This window comes from Pecten maximus, chromosome 18 (genome assembly GCF_902652985.1).
Source record: "Pecten maximus chromosome 18, xPecMax1.1, whole genome shotgun sequence".
NCBI classification, from domain to species: Eukaryota; Metazoa; Mollusca; class Bivalvia; order Pectinida; family Pectinidae; genus Pecten; species Pecten maximus.
In genome coordinates this window covers 4,304,080-4,310,159 of record NC_047032.1, presented here as the reverse complement: position 1 = coordinate 4,310,159, position 6,080 = coordinate 4,304,080, and positions in this window count along the sequence as shown.

Genomic DNA, 6,080 nt, shown 5'->3' with positions numbered 1-6,080 from the left:
TTCCTAAAGACGACGAAAATATTTTGACGCATTGAATCAGTGAAAGCACTCACAAGGATGTTGAGTATGACAGACGGACGGTACAAAACACCTCTAGGCCAGGTAAGTGTGACTAGAATGTAAGACAACACATCATTAGGTATTTAAGGATTTTATTAAGTTTTTAAATTTTGGCGACATTTTTGTGTACAAGTCATCAATACAAAATCATTTTGTTAATGAGGTTCCGAAGGACAGTGTGAGACTACTTTATGGTAATATAAAAACAAACATTCGAAACACCTCTGTTGATTGTTGCAATGATATGTATTATCATTCGATGAATATCTAAATATTGCATTTCCTCTCCGATTAGAGAGGAGAGCTAGTCATAAATATTATGAAATAGATTTAGTGTTCCGAACGAAAACGAATCTATCTACTTCCGTAACTAAACTGTCAACAGAACACTGAAAAATGGTAACGATAATGTCGGTATTGGTCACGTGATAGTATAATGCTTGTTTATCTCACTGTGTCATGGGAACATTGGTCCAAGATGGTGAGGAGAATTTGGCATCGTGATACAATCTGCTGTTACATAGGTATAGCCCCTAGATGGTGAGGAGAATTTGGCATCGTGATACAATCTGCTGTTAGTTTATCCCCTAATATACAGATTAATAGATATAAGTATAGCTAATTTTTTAAGTCTGCCTCCGAAAATTCACAGATGACGTCATAACGAATCGGTGCCACATTCTGGAAGACGCTTGAATTTCCGACGTCGTCATAGGTTTATTTCTATATAAAAATGACAGATATTGCTAAAAAAATCAGCAAAATACGTTTTCTGTAAACAAGATGGTTAGATATTTCCAAATATTAACACCAAGGAGCGATTTCTAAGTCATCTGATTTCTATATATCACTGCTGAAACGGATGCCATGGTAACGCTAGAATGTTCGATTTTTGAGGTTATTCAGTATATCATTGATGATTCATAGGTTTGGCTGAAAGGTCATTAAAAATCCATTTCAAATTAGCAGCATTAACATGGTGAAAAATAACATCTCAAATCAAAAAGGACAACCGTTTACTTTTGTTTTATAAAAACAACTCAAGGCGATTTAGTGATGTTGTCATATTCCAATATACGCAATAACTTCTTATCAAAAGTTAAATCTCTCAATAAGAACCGAAAACATCATCACTCCTCTCACTTCTACTTAACAACCGAAATTATACAAAACCTGTCCGATTAACATGCGATTGTTACTATGGACCATTCGAAACAGATGATTGAAAGGTGATATGAGTGTTCAGATTACGCTGCTCAAGCCCATTTACACACTTAACATTTAGAAATCCAAGAAACGGTCAAATCGATACGATTCATATTTAACCTCCCCTACAGCGAGGTTCAAATCATCCCCGGTCTAATAAAACATCTCATCTCGGGGTAGATGTTATTTTACCCCGGTCTGGTGACAAAAATATATAATTCCGGGGTAGATGTTATTTTACTCTGGATGCAAAAGGTTGATATTTCTTAAGCATACACCGTAGGAGAATCCCTGTCTATCCTGCGTCGACTGTTGAGATCCGACTGAGAAAGTGACAACCGGAAGGGGGACAACTCTAACCGGAAGGGGGACAACTCTAACTGGAAGGACATTTCAATGAAACTATCGCAGGAAATTGATCAGTAATCCACGATACATTAGAAAAGTGTATCCGAGTAATAAAACATCAACATTGTTACATTGAATAAAAAATATAAGTCTGATATATCACAAGGAAAAACTGTGCGTCCTAAGTCGGACCAGTACGGCCGAGGTCACACTAGCACGGCCAAGGTCACACCGGCACGGCCGAGGTCACACCAGCACGACCGAAGTCACACCAGCACGGCCGAGGTCACATTAGCACGGCCGAGGTCACACTAGCACGGCCGAGGTCACACCAGCACGGCCGAGGTCTCACCAGCGCCGAGGTCACACCAGCACGACCGAGGTCACACCAGCATGGCCGAGGTCACACTAGCACGGCCGAGGTCACACTAACACGGCCGATGTCACACCAGCAAGGCCGAGGTCACACTAACACAACCGAGGTCACACCAGCACGGCCGAGGTCACACTAACACGACCGAGGTCACACCAGCACGGCCGAGGTCACACTAGCACGGCCGAGGTCACACTAGCACGGCCGAGGTCACACTAGCACGGCCAATGTCACACTAACACGGGTATATCACAGTGAGCTTCATACAATGGTTAGTGATTGTAACATTACTTCTCGAGGAAAAACTCTTACAACTAAACAACAGAAATCTAAACACACAATGTCTTGACTTAACTTCGAAGTCTTTCTTAGTAAGATTTTAAATTACAACCGTATTCTGATAAATATACATATACAAAAATAGCCGTTCATTATATAAAAGGTTTTCTCGCTCAAAAAAAAATACAATAAGGACAACGATCCCAAAAATCGGAGTCGGTGCCATGTTAGAGAGAAACTATAACAACTTCCCTGTGTTTCCTCTCCAAAACATAAAATATCAGGTTAACGATGATGGTATGTGTCGCTAAATAACAACAGCCATTTTACAGTATAACACACGTCAGTAAAATAGTATATCGGTAACACAGCGAATATTGACACGTATATAGTCACACACTGTAAATCACCATATCAAAAGTCGTGACAATGTAAACCAACACACACTGATTGTATAGCAATATTTTGTACCAGAGTTCTCTAAGGCATGGTCGGCTTAAAAACATACGATGAAAGTATAACAAGGGAAACAATTCCGACCGTTTTGAGGTGTTTGAGGTTGGTTGGGTGGTTTGGGGGCTGTATGGTTTGAAATTATTAATTTGATACTTGCCTACATTTTTAATTATCATTTTTCATCGACCAATCAGAACTAACGACTTTTCTGTGCAAATTCAGTGTTGTAAAGAACAATGAATACTATTAAACATCTAAAGCCGATTATGTGATCACCCTTACTGCAATATAATCATCTTACCAAAGTAAACAACAACACGTCTTAATACTAACGAGGGTCGCTATTACGTCTTAATGCTGACGAGGATCGCCATCAAGTCTTAATACTGACGAGGGTCGCCATTAAGTCTAAATGCTGACGAGGGTCGCCATTACGACTTAATACTGACGAGTGTCGCCATTAAGTCTTAATACTGACGAGGGTCGCCATTAAGTCTTAATACTGACGAGGGTCGCCGTTAAGTCTTAATACTGACGAGGGTCGCTATTAAGTCTTAATACTGACGAGGGTCGCCATTAAGTCTTAATACTGACGAGGGTCGCCATTAAGTCTTAATACTGACGAGGGTCGCCATTAAGTCTTAATACTGACGAGGGTCGCTATTAAGTCTTAATACTGACGAGGGTCGCTATTAAGTCTTAATACTGACGAGGGATGCTATTAAGTCTTAATACTGACGAGGGTCGCTATTAAGTCTTAATACTGACGAGGGTCGCTATTAAGTCTTAATACTGACGAGGGTCGCTATTAAGTCTTAATACTGACGAGGGATGCTATTAAGTCTTAATACTGACGAGGGTCGCCATTAAGTCTTAATACTGACGAGGGTCGCCATTAAGTCTTAATACTGACGAGGGTCGCTATTAAGTCTTAATGCTGACGAGGGTCGCCATTAAGTCTTAATACTGACGAGGGTCGCCATTAAGTCTTAATACTGACGAGGGTCGCCATTAAGTCTTAATACTGACGAGGGTCGCTATTAAGTCTTAATACTGACGAGGGTCGCCATTAAGTCTTAATACTGACGAGGGTCGCCATTAAGTCTTAATACTGACGAGGGTCGCCATTAAGTCTTAATACTGACGAGGGTCGCTATTAAGTCTTAATACTGACGAGGGTCGCCATTAAGTCTTAATACTGACGAGGGTCGCTATTAAGTGTTAATGCTGACGAGGGTCGCTATTAAGTCTTAATACTGACGAGGGTCGCCATTACGTCTTAATACTGACGAGGGTCGCCATTACGTCTTAATACTGACGAGGGTCGCCATTACGTCTTAATACTGACGAGGGTCGCCATTAAGTCTTAATACTGACGAGGGTCGCCATTAAGCCAATTCTGAACAAAGATACAAAAAGTGTACTGTCAAGGGTGTAAATTTTCCTTACAAAACGCTCGAGGGTTTGAGCGAAACAAATCAATTAGTCATTAGCACTTATAGTTTATAAAATGAGATTAACAGGATTGTCCGTGGAATACTTTTGCCCTGATACATATGGACTAGGGTCAATGTAATCCTTTTACAAGTAATTCAATATAAAATTCACACTATTGTGACATCACAGAGACATGACGTCACGCTATTGTCATGGTGGTAAAAGTGTGTCTTCCCGACATTCGTCGCTGCATAGAGACGAATTGAAAATGCATAAATTTATAAACGCAAGTAACGATATAAAAAACATGTTTATAGATTCCAGTATTAGGTAAGCTTATGAAACCTCTGGTACTATTATATGACAAATATTAACATGAAATAAATATTCAACGTTACCCCATGTCAGCACGGACCGAGGCCAAAGGATACCAGAGAGCATTGCACAGTCAGGCTCCGGGGTTGATTGTGACACAGACAGAACCAGTACGTGTCTGTCCGGCCTGACACAGACAGGACCAGCACGTGTCTGTCCGGCCTGACACAGACAGGACCAGCACGTGTTTGTCCGGCCTGACACAGACAGGACCAGTACGTGTCTGTCCGGCCTGACACAGACAGGACCAGTACGTGTCTGTCCGGCCTGACACAGACAGGACCAGCACGTGTCTGTCCGGCCTGACACAGACAGGACCAGCACGTATATGTCCGGCCTGACACAGACAGGACCAGCACGTGTCTGTCCCGGCCTGACACAGACAGGACCAGCACGTATATGTCCGGCCTGACACAGACAGGACCAGCACGTGTCTGTCCCGGCCTGACACAGACAGGACCAGCACGTGTCTGTCCCGGCCTGACACAGACAGGACCAGCACGTATATGTCCGGCCTGACACAGACAGGACCAGCACGTGTCTGTCCCGGCCTGACACAGACAGGACCAGTACGTGTCTGTCCGGCCTGACACAGACAGGACCAGCACGTGTCTGTCTGGCCTGACACAGACAGGACCAGCACGTGTCTGTCCGGCCTGGCACAGACAGGACCATCACGTGTCTGTCCATCCTGACACAGACAGGACCAGTACGTGTCTGTCCGGCCTGACACAGACAGGACCAGCACGTGTCTGTTCTGGCCCTGACACAGACAGGACCAGCACGTGTCTCTCCGGCCTGACACAGACAGGACCAGCACGTGTCTGTTCTGGCCTGACACAGACAGGACCAGCACGTGTCTGTTCGGCCTGGCACAGACAGGACCAGCACGTGTTTGTTCTGGCGCCGAAACAGACAGAACCAGCACGTGTCTTTCCGATCTGATACAGACAGGACCAGCACGGGTTTGTCCGATCTGATACAGACAGGACCAGCACGTGTTTGTTCTGGCGCCCCAATACGTGTGTTCTTGCTATATTGCACCTTAACATAAAACAATACAGCACTTCAACTTAAAGTTCACTCACCACTGGTCAGTTTTACAATGATAAAGGCACTTGACCATTGGCACCGCTAATATAAGGCACACACGTAGATTCACTAGCATATAATAAAGTAATGCCTGTAATACAATCAGTTGACGAGTTAAAGTGCACTGTTGGTAAATGTAATCAAGTCTAGCGTTGGAAATTGTGTCTATTTTTGTCGATTTTAGGATAATTCACTAACATGGTTCGGATAACCTTTCTTACTAAAATAAAAAAAGCAGTATAAACCACCAAATTTGTACATATTTGTAAAGAGAAATGTTTCTGTCCACGGCAAACTAAAGGGCTATATAGTTCTATACTATGTGAACCGGGATGTTTTAGTGAAACAAGTGAACTCATGACGTCATCAATTAAATAACCCATATGCTTTGACACCCGGCCAAAATTACAAAAAATATAAATGATAAGAATTGATGTAATAATAAACAAATAAA